Source organism: Ctenocephalides felis, unplaced genomic scaffold (assembly GCF_003426905.1).
Source record: "Ctenocephalides felis isolate EL2017-DRISC unplaced genomic scaffold, ASM342690v1 CF-g0.4_SCAFFOLD_01492, whole genome shotgun sequence".
NCBI classification, from domain to species: domain Eukaryota; kingdom Metazoa; phylum Arthropoda; class Insecta; order Siphonaptera; family Pulicidae; genus Ctenocephalides; species Ctenocephalides felis.
Window position 1 is genome coordinate 8136167 of NW_020537646.1, and position 18018 is coordinate 8154184.

The window sequence follows — 18018 nt, forward strand, 5'->3', positions numbered from 1 at the left end:
AAGTTTCAAAACCACATACACGTTTCAATGATGTACAATGGAAATATATGAGAATTATACTTTGTTATAATGTTAATTTGATAGAGAAATATGAAGGAAGATAATGAATTTTTATATGAACTTTTAAAGGTTTCCATGGCATATATTCTGTTATCATTTTTTATGAAGTCAATATTGACTATAGATAGTCCAGCAGAACCTATTATGGTCTAGTTTTGGGGGAATTGGTATTAAAAATTCATAAAAATACTTAGTACAGTAGGCCCTCGCTTTACACGGCACTCTGGATACACGGTTCCCATACTACACGGAGCTAAAAATCCGACATCCCTCCGACTACACGGACTTCTTATTACACGGTATTTGGTCAACAGCCCATAAGTTCGTTGTGCAAAAGGGTATTGATGTAAATTTTGTTATTGACTTTTATCTTTTAGACATGCCTGTTTATATAATAGCCGCCTAAGAACACGTTTGAGCTGACTACTGCGTCGCGCCAATTTTTGAATAAGGTGTCAATCGTGTCAATGCCTTACATGTCATTTCGTCCGTATTACTCCTACTTCAAGTGGTATTTCTTGGTCTCCATACAGCGCGATAAAAATGGTGCGATTTGTACCAACTGTGAGTCTCTCATAGCACGGATCCCATACTGCACTATGTAAGGTTCCATAGAACGCACTACCAATTAGCCTGAATTGTATGTTAAATACGAGTTTCTTATAGCACGGTTCCCATACTGCACGGTACGCACTTGCCGCGTAAAGCGAGGGTTTACTGTATTTGTATTATTAATCAAAATGTAGAATTATTAAATCTTAAAACAATTAAACTATGAATTCCGACATTTCTATGTTCAATTGGAAAGTGTAAAATATAATTGTTCCTTCCAGCATTGCATTTATTATTATATTCAATTGCGTTTGCATTTTGTAATACTGAAAACAGTTTCATTTCATTCAGATGTTTATATCTTTTGCAATTCATTTTAATTATAAAAAACATGTACAACTATCTTCAAAATATAAACTTATTTTAACTTTCTGGTAGTAAAAATGAAACGATTTAATAAATTTTTAACCATGATAAAAATAATCATCAAAAAGCGGTTTTCAAGTGAAACTCGATTTTGTGTATTTCTAATAGTTTCTATTAATTTGATTATTAAAGTTTCTATTATTCCCATTATGAAACATAATGAATAAATATGACCCACATACACTACTATCAGAATTCATTCACGATATACTTCTAATAAACCTGTAATTTTATTTATATATTTGTTTATAATGGAGTACAAAGTTTGTCGTGGAATTTTTTCATCTACTTGAACAAATCTCAAACGTTTATTTATAAATATATACAGTATAAATATATTATTGTTTCTACATTACCTCGTCATAAATTTCTTTTTATAATTATTGTGCTATATTATCAAGTCTTATTACGCCAAGGTTTTGACGTGGGTAGAAAACCGGTATTATATTCAACACCATGAAATTTCTAATAGCGACAACAAAATATTGAATAATAGTTATCAATACTTTTTTATGTTTATACATTTATATTTCGGAATTTGTAATACGAGGTTTTTCTGAAAAATTATAATATTGAAGTATGTGCGGAAAAGAACTTGAATTTAACCCAAATCTGTGCATAAATCTAGGTCTTTTTTATAAACACATATTTATGCAAATTCAGTCCGCGTTTTGGGTCGGCTTAGTTATGCTCTATTATTATGTTTCCGTGATATGAGGAAATTTTAATAATATTAGTTTATTTGTTATATGCGGTATTTTTGTTTATAAATAATACTACGCAAATATGTGACGGTGAATTTGTTTATCGATTTTACAACACAAATATGTGGCGGTACGATTTTTATAGAGTAGAAAACAATGGAGTTTAGGATATTTTTAATTGTTCATATTTTTAAATTTTATTTATTCATGACATTGGGATAATTTTATCGTATAGTTTTATCATTTAGTTTTATTCATTATATAATTATTTATTTTTGATAATAAATTTACCATAGTAGCGACCTTGACACTATTGAAAATTATCCAAAAAGGACCTTCAATTAATATATCAACAATTATGAATTGTATAGAGTTGGTCTTCTAATATATAATGAGTAAAACAAACACAGTTTCGTTATCGGAAACCATAATCTAATAAAATTATTATAAACTACGAAAAATATTATTTTCATATGATAACCAATACAATTGAAATTTTATCTTGTAATGCTTACGCCATGAAGCTTTCTATTTGGTAAATATTTATAATTTATAATTTTCTCTTATCCACTACCAATCTTTGCAGTTCGTATAGAGCAAAGTATTTAGGCTAATTAATTTATACGATTTATTGGATTTGTTAATCATCGTAGATGTCTTAATTAAATATTAATGTATTCAGTTAATATATTTTATAAATTATTTACATGCTCTTATAGATATCATTCATATTTAACTTTTTTGTTGCGAAAAACACTCAGTTGTCGATCCAAGCATATAACATGACTATCAAGCCGATAAAATTTCTTATTTTATATTGCTCTGATATAAAAATATCGTTTGCTTAACTTTCAGCTATAAATTTGCTGTTTTTCATTTATTTACCAATACCATTGCGTATTTCTTCTTTATTTATATTTTTACTAAATAAATTATTTCATTCAGTTTAAATATTTAAGCACACGTACCCATAAATATTTTAACTATTGTCAAACAAAGCCAATACTTGTTTACCAAACTTTCGTCCAAAAACGTAGGACTGATCGCACGTGTAAACCGTGCGCGTTGTTTGCTCATTATTGTTCTATTTGAAACGCAGAATCTTTCTTAGTTAATTCATACTAAATGAAATGAATCATATTATGAGAAAATATTAGCAAGAAGTCGTTATAAATAGCGAAATCCTTACCTTCAATAAAATGCTACTATTGTAGTTAGTTTGCCTTTGTCTCCTTTCCTAACCTTATTGATGAGTTATAACCAGGCCTTCTCTTTCATGTACCTGAATGGTGTAATTACACAATTACATCCATAAAAATATATGTTAATACATATATTTTATAATGTTGCATGTATGCTTATTATTGTTTCACCATTGATAAGTATTTGTGAGTTCATCATCTTTATATATATACAACACTGCAAAACTTCGCAGTATTTCATCATGCCACCCATGATTCATTGGGACTTCCCACTACCAAACTTTGGAGTCTTAATTACGTTCAATAATAGTTAAAAATATTTATTTTAAGCATTGTTTTTAGAAAATTCGATCTTGTTCGATATGATATTTTGCGTATTTTGTTTTTGTGATCAAGATTATTTTTGTGGCCAAAGATGTGGCACGAGTTCCTATAAATAGAATTTATTAAGCGCATTTCGGTATAATCAAAAACATTGCCAAATGTACCACTTATCCATAATTGTTATAAATTTAAATTTGTGGAAATTAATTTCCCGACGAAGTAACACTAAATATTTTTTTATACTTATACAATATTTTATATATATTATTACTGCGTTTTAATTATTTGTTTACAGTAAATAGATAGAGACTTTATCGTTTGCGTACTTTGGATCATGATCTTTTTCTGCCAAATGTGTTTCTAGGAATTAATTCTTCTGGTAATCATTTCTATACAATCAACATCTTACTCGTTTCACAGTAAATTCGAACATATTAAATATAATAAAATGAGCATTATAACACCAGAAGCATGTGAAAAAAGTTACTACGAAATAATCCTTCCTTAAATAGGGTTTCGGTCATCCACAAATCCACAATTTGACCTATAAAATGCATACCACAATGAAGCAATCATTTAATTTGATAACGATAAATTAATTGCAAATTGATAATTATGTTTTCACAAACATGCCCATATTCTAAATTATCTGTGCGTTGTTGATGCAATTTTCTTGCGAACCATTTGTTGGTTCTGGATAAATATGGTAAAATAACGAGAGAATTTTACAATATACGTATTCATTTTTATATAGAAGAAAACATGTATTTATTTAGGATCTAGTAAGATACCACGTGTATTATTTTTTACCACAAATTAAGAAAAGATCCAAAATTTTACGTTTTTTTATATGCTAAAAATGCACATGATGTGAGGAAAAGGGAGGGTAGTATTAAATATCACTATGTTTTTCCTTCACCAAGGGGGAGAGGGTAAAAAAATCCTTAAAAGTTGCCCACGTGATCAATGGACGCCCCAAATAACTTGGTTCTTCTATTTTATCCAGTAACGTAAATTTTAATACTGCTCATCAGACATTTAATGCTCTAAACTATTTAATTTTATATATTTATAAATTATAATCGCATTTGACTGCAACCATATTAATATCATCATCATCGTCGGACGTCCTTGCTACACCAGTTGCCCTTGTTTCGGACTTGCATTCTTAATTGTTTCGTCGAGTAGAGATCTAATCACAGATTCCCGCCAGCTGGCATGATGTAACGACTTTCAATTTTATATGAGCTATTCCGTATTTGATTATACCAATTGATATCATATCAATTACTAATCTTTGGTAAATATTTCTTCTACGTGTACTAAATTTAGTAAAAAATCGAAATCAATTATAATAACGCATGCGTGCAGTGTTTTTATTGTTTATATATGAGTCAGATGTATTTTCTCTTTTAGTTTTACGCATGTATAATTATAAATACATAAGTATAACTTTATCACTTTTGTTGGTAGAAATTGAGCATTTGGGTCATTGGATAAAAATAAAATTGAATAAACTTGGCTTTCCGTGCTTGTTGCTGATGTATTGGTGTTTTTTATGCACTTTTAACATTAAATGTTTACCTTTAAAATCTAACTTGTTTTATTTATGCATTCAAGATTTGTGCATTTGTGCTCCAGATTCTGCTTTTGTTTCGTCATTTGGTTATTTTTTCTTAAATTTTCTGTAGAAATACCAATCTAATGAAGCTTGCAAAATTTTTTTCTAATAATTTTATCACATATAGCAAATTTTATTGAAAAATCTCATTACTCAAGGAAATATTTTAATCATAAAATGAATTTTACCTATATCGCTTTAGAAATCCAAACTTACCTGAAAGTTTCAATAGAGTTTGTTCAAAGAGTTTTTAATAATACATGATTTGTTTTAAATTTTATTATTATCGATTGGCAATTATGAACATACTTATACAGTTTTTATACAAATGATGAATGATCAGAAGGTTGGGAACACTTAGTGAATTTTTAACTTCCCGAAGGAGAAGTTTATGTTTTCTTCAAAAAATTCGATTCGCTAATTTTATGTTTTCTCGACGTTTCAAGCCATTCTGAATCGAATGAGACTAAATTTGGAAAAAAGTATGTGTGTGTGTGTGCGTGTATGTGAACAGATTTTTTGCCGTAAATCGACGTTTTCTCAAAAAAACGGCTGGACCGATTTCAAAAATTTAAAAGCCATTCGATGTATCTCGATGAGCACTATGGCTCATCAGTTTTGTGCGACGATCCGCCAAGCCGTTTTTTTGTAATTTGGAAAAAAGTGGTTAACCTCTTGTCCACATTTAAGCTCATTCTACCGAATCGATTTTGAAAAATCAAAAACTGTTCGAAAGATATTAGTTGGGCATTGTACTGATTAGTTTTAGGTGAAAATCTACCGAGCCGTTTTCTTGTAATTAACTGTTGAAAAAATAATTTAAGCCGCTTTTTATGGAACTTTTTTTGGCGACATATATCATGGTCTTATAGAACTTACGAAAATATTACGGCCTTACGACAAGTAGTATAATTTTAAAAATTCATCAAAGTTTGAGAAAATGAGTAAGTTCCTTTGACATTTGTTAAAATTAAAATTAGACGATTCACTTGGTATAACGATAGAGTACTTGGTCTTAATGAGCACACTGAATCATTAAAGTCCTACGGAAACTAGTCCAATCTTTCAAATTCAAAATCAAAGTTCAAAATTTGCTTTTAGAAAATACTCCGAGTTAACGTGCTCTTTATGTGTAATAAATCCGCTCGGAATACTTTTAATCACTCGTAAGTTAATTAATTTTTTATTAATTAAATCGATTATCTATACATTTCGGGAAGTTCATGTAACTTGCCTCAAGGCAAAATACCAATATCAACTAGTTATTATTTTGGTCATCAGATTGTTTACTGTGTTTTTATTTATCATTCGGCTATAATCTGATTTTTACTGGTATGAAAACCCAATCTAATAAAACCTATTCACATTTCATTAAATAATTTAATTAAATATAGCGAATATTGAAAAATCACTTCGTTGTCGTTGAATCGAGAACGTTCGTTGAAAAAGTTTTCATTATTAATATGACACTTGCCTTTCAATTGTTTTCCTTTTATCGTCAATTATAATATAAAATGGGTCGACAAATCGTGAAAGATCCGAAGGTTGAAGAGATTTATTACCTTGTGGGACTTTGCGAGGGTTGTTTCTCCTTCGCCTTTTCGCAATCCCAATCCCAAGCTTTCCACGTGTAACGCAACTTCGCAGCAAGGCGTCCGCATATATAATATATGTTACTGTCGCACACGTGATCATCTGATGAACTTAACTATCTGCGCTTGTTGACCATGTGCTATTATTGTGTCTGAGCAATAATTATTTTTGTTTTCAGAAACGCAACGGCCTCGTCTAATTTTTTGTGCATTTTTCTGCAGCGAATGCATCCTCAGTGGCTCATTCACATTCCCAAACTATTTTTGTCGCCATGTATTTCGGTCCAGTACCTACTGCATTTACTGGCAAAAATAATCCGCAAAGTTTTTCATATGCTAATACATATGAGATATAAGTTCGTGACCGATATTTCTTGAATATATTATTGGCTCAAATACATTAAGTTCTAATTTTATTTCTCAACGGTAGATAATGGAAAATTTGGTAAGACCTTATTATTTACATACTATTTTTTTAGATGCTACACTATATATATTTTAACCACTTTATATCTATAATGAATCGATTTAAAACGTTCTGAACAAAACGTCCAAGCTGCATGTGTTCATTATTATGTACATGCATAATAGGCGTTTTATTTTATTCTCTTCCGCCGAAATTGAATATGTATTTGAATACAGTTGAGTAGGTTTTTGAAGTTCTACATTTTCATTTATTAATAACTTAAGTAAATAAATGAATAGTTCAGATCTAAAATCAATACTTGACATGGCCTTTAGCCCTTTGGAATTTAGAGCAACTATCGCGAATAACATTAATACATAATTGTTTAAAATCGTATGTAATCGTTATAAATAGTATTTTGTACAATATTCTATAAACGCTCTTTATATTTTCGTATTAATTATTTTGGAATCGTTAATTATATCTATTCTATTGTATTCAATTATCATATTTTATCCTTTGCGTAATTGGCTCTTTAAATCGTAAATCAACATATTAAAATCGTTTTCAAAAGAATTCCCAATTAACTTTTCAAACACAATTTCCTAAAATGTAAATTATTTATTAGCTTTAAAAATTGAACGTGAAATTAAACTTACGTTGACATAATACAGAGAAATCTTACACATATTTTGTACCACTAGCATTCCGTTTCGGTTTCTCTCTATACATCAATATGTTTGAAATTAAAATGAAAAACAGCGACAGACTGAGACTTATTTTTGTCGAACCTCCTGGCATGTAATCCTAAAAAGCGGTATTATTAATGAGCCAGAATTTTTTCTAATTCAACGATTTACTATCACTTCAATCAATATGTTCTATGTTGATATTTTATGCATTTCTGACTTATTTGTAGATCGGGCATTTATTTATATACCAGGCAAAGGTTAATTACTTGTGTTGTTAAAAATAACTTTTGCCATGAAATTTTATGATGGAGAACATGCGTTGAAACCAAAAATAATTCAAAATTGAAGCCATTTTATTAAATGCTAAGAGTAATTGGGCCAAAATTCCTCTTGTCGGATTATACTTTGAATTGGGAAAATTATTTGGTTTACGCAAGAATTTGCCAGTTTTTTCAAAATAGAAAAATTGGTAATGCAATATAATAATCAATAGAAGGATATTGATCTTCTGCGGTAGTGAAGTATCATATATATTTCATACCATTTTAGAAACTCATGATAAATTTAACAAGTTTTCTAAATACTTTAGCTATCGATTACTTCAATACATAATTATAGAGTTCTAGAACACTGCGTCATAAATTGTTTATTAAATTGCAGATGTCTCATTCTTCCACGTCATTCAGTAATAATTACTTTTGCATTATTTAGATGTTGTTCAGATCGTTTGCAGTACTATGCAGCGAACGATTTTGCTTATGAATTTTATTGCACGCTATACAGTTTATTAATTGGACTTAATAGTAGAAATGATTAGGAATTCAATTTTATAGCTTTTCTGCTTAGTTCTTTTGTTTTTATTTTTCTTGGGTTACCAATCAATTGTGTTCTACACCATAATAAACGGATCGGAGTGAGCAGCACTCATTTCATTTACCTTCTTCAAATTTCTGTGAATTGACTGAATGATTATCTGTGTATAATTTGCTTTTCGTTAATGGTATTTATTTTTGAATAAGTTTTTAATTGCTATTACGATGATCATTAGCAAATTGAAATCGACATTAGAAAGTTAAAAGCGATTAGTATTTTATCCAATTAGGGGAAATTTTGTATCAATGACACGGGCTATAAAGCTTTACCGGGCCGGAGCAAATGTACGAATGCGCCGCGCATAAATTATTATGTGTATCGCCAGTTTCTAGCTGATATCGTATTCAGGTTAGAGCGGGTCGTCGCATGACCTTTTAGGCAATTCAAAATGTAACCCTAGGTATATGTACATATAAAATAATCCAATAATGAATTTTGATACGTACGTGCACCAATAAATTAAAGGTAAAATGAACCTTATTGCGCTCGTAAGAATTATAATTCGACAATCTTACAACAAAAATATTGAAAAATCCCACCATGCAAATACAAATCGTTATACAGACCTTCTTTATTAAAAGTAGTGGAATATGTGTAAAATTGCAACGAATATAAGATTTGCGTTAAATTTGATTAGCATCGGTGATCGAGTTTACGTTTATCGTTTTTATTGCAACCTTGCAATTTTTACGATTTTTTCACAGTTGTGCGATTATAAATTCTTTTCAAATAATTTATTTCCGATTGACGGGCGTTTCTGTTACTTTATCTTCCTCGATAACAGTTGGCACATTTAAAGTTAGCCTCTATTTGAAATTTAAATTTGCTGTGTACATGGTAAATGCTATATCGAGTGGTAGATGTATCAGTATGGTCTGTGTTTGCATAATTTATGACAACATACCCGTTCACATATTATTAGACCGCGTAAAAAAGCAGACGAGTAAAAATATCGAACCGCAGCACCGCACCGCGTCTCGGCCCGCGGCCTGATGTTTTAGTCTGCTTGCCGTATTGTTTGTTCTTGGGAAGATTGCGCCAGAAGTCAGTCAATGTCAAGGACTTGTCTAATGTAATTAATAAATAATATTAACTGATCTACCCCTAATACGAAATTTGTGACTCAGACTTCAAAATCAAACATCAGATATCAGCAATATTCATGGTGCTATGCTAACAATGAATAATAATGGCTTTTCTATATAATTTGAGTGACTTTTTCAAATTTTACTAATAGAATTTAAAAATACATTTTTATTTAATATGTAACATTTTTGTTTTATAATTTCCACTAATTTTTTTTAATACATGCACCTAATATAAACAGATGGTCTAAAATTAAAATAATAGCAATCCAATTCAATAATTCTATTTCCAGTTATGGATTATTTTGTTATGTTGCAAAACATACAACCAAATTTTTGCGGGCAAAAAACATAAATGAACTCGTGATAAAAAACCGTCTGCAAAAATATATTGCCTTGTTATTACATTCTATTATCAGTCACATTACAAATGCTCTGTGAATCATTCGATAATACTGTCTGTTAGGTTAGGTGAATTTTAGTGAAAACACCTTGAGCGCACCGCTAATTTCTATTCTTATACATTGCTGTCATAATGCGTTTATCACCTAAAAATCCTTTTCTTGAAAAATACACTAACCTGCCAAAACAATCACCTGCCAATAACAATATTTTTAGTATTTTTTTCTTAGATGGCAACAAGATCAAGGTCGTGATCAATTAGCGTTGATGCAGGTCAATGAATTTTCTTGCGAGCTTTTGTGATAAATTGAGAATGCGTCCTTCTCGTTCTTCGAAAACAGCATTCGCATGAAAATACCGAAATAAAATAAAACATTTTGCTGTAAAATTCGACCAGAAAACATTATCGAAGCCCGATTTGGCAAACTGACAGCCAAATGCAAGCAACTGGCGTGGGTTTGTTATTCTCGAAAAAAATCCATGCACATATTTCTTTTTTCATTGACGCAGTAGAATGGATAGTTGATATACATGTTATACATATATATATATATATATATATATATATATATATATATATATATATATATATATATATATTATGATATACACGTTGATATACATACTCGTAGATGGATTGCTATTGATTATAAATAAAATCTCTAGTTTTTTTCGTAAAATAGATAAAAAATATGTAATACATATATTTATACCACTTTAATAGGGCTTCATCGTAGCTTAGTAGTTAGAGCTACGGGTTTTTCATCAGAAGGAAAATATAGATACCTATGTTAATGTTTTTTAGCATTAGCATTAAGTTTGCTGCATCAATATATAATTTATCAGTATTACAGAGATATGACCATTGTTTGGATTGGCTTCCATAAAAAAACACGTTGTTTAAGAAATCGGCACAGCAGCTAAAAGAACTCGCTGCTGTTAAAAATATATGGCACAAAATGGAAAAATGCAATTCAATTGACCAAAATTACTTTAAATTGAGTCTCCAAGATCTTAATTACTCTATGTCTCTCCGTGTTTCTGAGTTGTGAGTGTCATTGATACTTTTGAGTTTCAAGAACCCGACCTATCCCCTAAGTCGTGGCCTTTTCTCGCCCTTTTCCCACCCTTTTCCCATTTTCTTTCATCCTTCGCAGCATCTCGCTATTGCGGCCTGTGTATACACAATGAATTTGGGAGAGGTGGGCACCGTCTGCGTAGTCTAGCATCAGCATCAACATAGTATATATTCAATCTATATCTGTATGATATGTGTATTTTCACGAAAAGCAATGTCAGTGTCAAGGACACTGAGTTTAGTGAACCGATTGCAGAGCCTAGACCAGACTCATTGTCAGACTAAACTTTTCGCAAATTGCGCCGGTGTAAATCAATGAGACAGAGAACATTTGCGCCGAATTTACGTCCGTTTCCGAATCACCCACCCGAGAATATAATTATAAGTTAATAAATAATTTCATTGAAATTATTTGCAAAAAACCGCTATGTGAACAATTGCAAATCAAAATATATAAACCCTGATATCAATGATAAGGAAATTTATATTAAAAATACCGTTATATTGAGAAATACTTAACTCATTAGGATTAAGTAGTTAATTGATCTATAAGTAGATTCTCAATTTACTTTCCAAGATCTAGAATTTATCAAGTAAGATAAAATAAAATAGATAACAATTGTAAAATATTTAAAATTTAATATATATAATGAAATGATGGCAAATGTTAAATTTATAATAAACATACTACTAATTAAATAATGACGTTCTCAATAAAACTATTTGCGAATTCAAACCGCTATGTAAACAAGTTTTTTAATTGAATTTCAAAAAACATATTTGCATATTTGAATAATAATATTAAAAATATTGTTTTATTGAGGATACTTAAATTACTAGGTTTTGGTAGTAGAAGTTTGATGCACAAGGAAATAGAGTGCTATAGATGAATAGGATTAATTGATTGATTAACCTTTTTACTTTGTATAGTAAAAATTGGTAGAATAATTTAAACATTATATGTTACAATAGCTTTTATTTAATATAATAAATTTTCAAAAATTTTAATGAATAGCATAATATCATTAATAGATATGACTACATTGTGAATTAACAAGTATAAGATAAAAAGTAAAAAATATATAAAATCAAACCGCGTTTTAGTCTTAATAAAAAAGTTTTTAGAGAAAATGGAACAGTGAATTTCAGTATTTTTCAAGCTTTCTGCAGAAAAATATAATACTAAGATATACAACATTAAAAAATATTTAAAATTAATGCATATAATAAGATGATGATCAACTTTTAACATATAGCAAAATGTATAATATAAAATTAATTCAACAAATGAGCCTTATAATATTAACCAGATGCATTTACGTTTTCAATAGGCTTTTCCAATTCAATCTCCCTGATTGTGTCGTATCAGATTATGCACTTAATCATATGATTTACTATGATGTATTATGAATACGTAAATCGTTCCATATAATTGTTATAATGTACTTATCTTATGACTGTTTAGATTAGAATAGCTTGTTGTTGCTTGTGTACGTCTTAAGATAATTCTAATCACGTGAAATATTTGTCTGAGTCTGGGATATTTTCGGTCGAGAAAAAATAAACAAGCAAAAAAATTTAAACATTGCTCCAAATAGTACATGATACGTACCTACGCATATTTGTTGCCATGAAATTCTGAATGTTAGAAAATCATAATCAATTTAATTTAATTAGACTTTGAAAATTAGCTCATCATTTACTCATTAATCTCACAGTCCTTAGTTTGTGTTAATATTGTTGATTTTGTTTGTTCTAATTATATTCAATAATATTTTCATTGGCGTTTGTCGCAATCTTCAATTTTGTTTTGATTACACAAGCCATAGTTTTGTGTACAAGGCAAATTATGAACTATTTATTTATTTTACCAATGAACATATTACAAGACTATTATATCTGACGATATCTATCAAGTTGTAATTCAGTAAGTCATCATTTTGAAGGACAAATATTACGTGCGAAGTTCAAGTTCACATAGAGAGTCTAGGAAACCGGATTCATCTTTACAATTGAATCTATTTTATGAACTTATTTCAAGACCAAATGTATAAAAGACAAAATTGATAAAAGAAGGCAGACTTCGTATAAATCCGCGTTAATTAAAATAAATCTTTTCCTGATGCAATTATTCATATTCTGAAGGAGGGAGAAATTATTTAATGTAATCATCTAATAACATTTTTTTAATAGATACTTTTTTGTAAATGGTACTTTTGAAGTAAAAAAATAGTAATATTTATCACTTTTAAGGATAAAAGTGATAAATATTACGTTTTAGTAACGGTAGGCAAAAGGGATTCTGGAAAAAGGGTCAAATATGATTCTCCTGATGATGAACTTACCTTAGCTCCTTCTTTCCTTGCTCTCCACGCCATCATTTTCCTTAAATTAAATTTAAAATGTTGCCATTTAATAACAAATTTTAATGTCTAAAGGTTACTAAAAATTACCATTTAAATATAAATTTTATTTATAGATATATAAATTATTACCATAATACAGATATTTGAATTTTTCAACGTTCTACTTCTAATTTGTGCTGCCGTCTAGGCGAGCTATCGTGCGATGAATTGGTTTGAAATCGTGATAGACCAGGCAATAGTTTGCACCGTCGAGAACAGATGACAGAGCTTTGGCTAGAAAATAATTTCAAGAGACTATGACTACTTTATATTTTTATTTGATATTTTTCAGAATTTAAAGCAGCAACAAACTTGATTCTTATAAAGGAAAATAATTACCTATACTGGGAACAATACTTGCTTGCTTTAAAACTTAAGCATTTATTTTTAACCTGAATTTTCAAAAAAAAAACGATTTTTTCGTAAATTTGAAAAATTTGTTTAAAAAAATTTATGTATCTAAAAATGCACGTGATCTTTGGTGAAAAAGGGGCTATTTTTGAATATCACGACGTATTACCAAGGGGTAGGGGGTACAAAAGTCTTTTAAAAATTGTTCCCGTGATTAATGGATGCGCCCTACCACTATTTTCTTGTCTTTCTTTTACTACTGTAACTAAATCTTACTACTTTACTTCCAATCTGGATAATATTGTTAAAATTTTTATCTCCATTACCCATGTGCGTACCTGCCAACGTTTTATTAAAATTACCTAATGCTACGAGGCGAATGAATACTATTGACCCATAACCTTCACTTTTTAGTAAAACGGCCGAAATGTTGTCAGAGGCGGATTCGTGCCCGCAATCCGGTTATCGGCGATATTAACTAGTTACCTTATCAGATACTAGGCACTTGAGAAATGTGATGACGAGTGCGTGAAGGAAAATTCTATCTTAATTTTTTTATTGCTCAACATTGCACTGATAACGAAAGAAAACAGATGTGTTACTTAATATATAGAAAGCTTCAAGTGTATAAATTATTTTAATTATTATTATCACAGGTGTGAAATTGTTTACACACTTCAGACGCAGACGAAGAAATTTGGTAGACAGTTTTCATGTTCAACTAGAACTGTAATGGATCATGACAACTATTTTGGAAAACTTATATTTAGAATAATCTACAAAATCTTCTAAGATTATATCCACGAAAAAAAATGAAGTATCAATTGAAATTTTTGTATATTGTATTAGCCCTTTAAGTGGAAAAAAGTAGCAGTAGTAGTAGGGCACGAGTAGCTAAAGTTAGAAGACTCTAACTTTAGCTCCTTTTTCATGCTTCTAACTTTAGCTTCTTTTCTTGCTTGTTAGAAGACTCTAACTCTAGCTTCTTGTTGTAGATGAAATCTAATCAAGAATCAATCGAACACATGACATAATAAATTTCAAATGCCACTATTTTTTACCGCTGAGTAGACAACACCTGGTCGTATAAAAAGTTTCATTATATAATAAATAAAAAATCTCGATCTAATGCATTTCTGCATAAATGTAAAGACTGTGAATAAATTTGTAATGTTGACTCTGTTAACATGATCATATAGAATAGCCTTGACTTTGAGTCGTCATTGACTTATGATCCAGAGTCTTCTATTGTGATGGGAGGTGACTGCCTGCCTCTACTTAACTACATGCATTATTGCAAGATAATTACTGAAATGTTAAACTATCAATTTTATTCAATATTTCAGGACCATTCGCGTGTTATCAGTTGATTGCTGGTTTTATAATGTTTGACTTTGTAAATCCATAATATGTAATTTTACAGACGACTTATTTTTGATCATGAACCGTGTATTGTAATTTGTAATTCGTAATTTGTAATTCTATTATATATAGGTAATTTGAAGTTTCTCTATTTTGGACACATTTATCATACTTTGTTCTGGCATTGAAATGTATGTAATTAGATTTGAAATTCGATTACAATTTATGCGATTTGGATATTGGGTTATATCTGATTTATATTATCGTTCATAATTAAAAAACCCCTTTTTGTGAAAGTAGATTTCAAAGTCTATTTTGTAGCTTCAACATGTTTTTCTTATAATTTGTACAAACACCAATGTTTCCAAATTAGTGCAATAAAATTATAAGTGCCATTAACTTTTAAAATATTTTACTACTTGACATAGTAACGTGAGTAGGTATATAAAAATTAAAAGTTTATGGTGGTTTTACTGCGTAACATTTTTACTGCAAATTTGATAATTTTCCATGTGAAATAATATTTTGAATATATACATATAAATATAAATATAATATAAAAATATGTAATATTTTGTATTAAACTTGGTTTTATCTATAAATTCCTTTATATAATTGGTTACCCCGACGTGATTTATAATTGTTTTTATAATAACATGAATAAAACCTATTCTTTCTATTAATTCCATATACTATTATATCATTTGATAATTGTAAGTTTTTTCACTCCACATGTGCGTTGTGCTAATTTGACGATATTGTTTGAACTAGAAGTCAGTGAACTGTTTCGATATAATATCTAAAATATTTTTAAATATTTGCTCTGATTAAAAAGGCATTATAACTCATTTAATAGTGCTTTGTTATTTGTTCATGTGTAATGAATTGGATGTTTGATTGAGAATTGTATAGTTAATACACACGGTGTTTAACGTATGCTATAAATTATTTTTATGGACTTTATTGAATGAACAAAGATTACTTTAGTGCCTCAATATATACATATGAGTTATATATTCTTTCTGCATTCCCGATAATTGTACATCATGTAATCGTGTCTCCACCGTAATTGTTCCATTCTAGATACTCGGTCTGTAGTATGTTGCATTAATAATTTTCAAATACATAAACATATTTAAACAGTTTAAAGAGCAAACTTTTATGATCCCACTTCCAGCCACTTGACAAGTTTACCAACAAAGTTGTTGAACAAGATTCGGTGTCATTATTAAATCCTTTTACTATGACATTTTTTGCCCAAGTGCGAGCGAACTTATGTTAGAATTTGTGATCTGTGTCGGGAGTTCGCATGTACTCTTCCGCCAGCACGTCTGTGCTGGGATTTCTGCTGAAGTTTACATACATATTAATGCGTTTTTAGTAATTTTAATCTGGAGTTTGACTCATATCAGTGGTCTGTGCGTATTTTTTCGTATAATTCCTCATTTGTAATCAGTGCATGTGTAGGAGGTATCGTGCAGAATTTATATAATGTTAAATAATCTTCTAGCATTATGTTTATTTCGTTTTACAAGATTTGTTAGACATGTAATAACTTACAAATCAAATTATAACTATAGATGTTCAGAGAATTTATGGACAATTATTTTAAGTATTTTTATTAGTATAAAATGAATGGTAGTGTTAGTTAATGTTCTGTTTTTATTCAGGTGAGAATTAAAAAAAAATCAATATTTCTAATCATAATGATATTCTACATCTAGACGATTTTATACGGAGAAGAAACTGTTATATAATTAAGTTTAATTTATTATTTTATTTAAGATCTTTAATTATTCTGTTCTAATCAATTAGACGCGGTAGGTTTTTCCTATAATTTGCAATGTACTTTCCTGTTGCAATAATAAATTTGATCAAGTTTTGCTCTAACTCATATTGCAATTGAATCATTCATTTACATCGCAACGGAATCCTACTGTAAATTGCGATTAATTATACTTTTTTTATAAATTGTACACCTACTACATCCCATGTTTTGATTTGTTTTAATTTACTCAGATCAGTTTCAATTTTATTGAATATTAATCAGTTAAATGTTTAGTATGCTTAAATTTTTTTTGTTTCAGGTGAGTGTGATAGATACTATTAACATTGTTAATTTTGGGTTAGCTGGTATTTGGTAAGATACCATAACTTATTTTTTTTAAATATTTGTAAATTTTGACTAGAGTTGGTTTATATAAAATACTATTTTTCAAAATATATATGTTGAAGTACTGGTTACATATGGAGACCTGAAACGTTTGCAAATGAATGTTCTTTCGATTCCTTGATAATTTGACAGCACGCGGCCGTCCTTCAAAAATTCTTCTAGTTGATTCACGCTATTTTAAGTGGTGTAATTATGTCATAATTACTATCTCACCACGTTTATATAATTATTATATTAAGTCTCATAAAGTGTTAAATATTACAAAGTATACAATTACTTGAATCGCAATATTTTTGAACTACTTTGAATATGCAATTGCAGAGTATTAGGAATCCTCTGCCATTTCAGTTTGGTGTGAGCTAAATAATATTGTTTTATAATGAATGATAAATTAAATGAATACTTATATAAATATCTACAAACGTTCAAATGCGAATTTTTCAATGGAATCATTCTATTTGCTTTATCACAACCAAAATCAAACTGACTGAGAAAAAATCCTTAGGTTTTAGTGGGGCAACTTTGGTAAAAGTGAAGTTGTGTGGGTGTGAACATAAATATGTGGTGTACTTCCCAAGTGAAAAATTTATTTGAACTAAAGATCTTTGTTTTCGATTCTTTTGTGAAGTGTTAGATTAGAGAAGGAATACTCAGGGACATCTTCCAAATTACTAAATAATTTGGTTTATACATTGGAAAATACTGGTTTC

General features: G+C 29.4%; 1 protein-coding gene across 3 annotated transcripts in view; it reads left to right on the forward strand.

The window, feature by feature from the left end:
- Positions 1–18018, forward strand: part of LOC113371609 (segmentation protein cap'n'collar-like) — a 90144-nt gene that overhangs the window by 8075 nt on the left and 64051 nt on the right. The window lies entirely within an intron of this gene.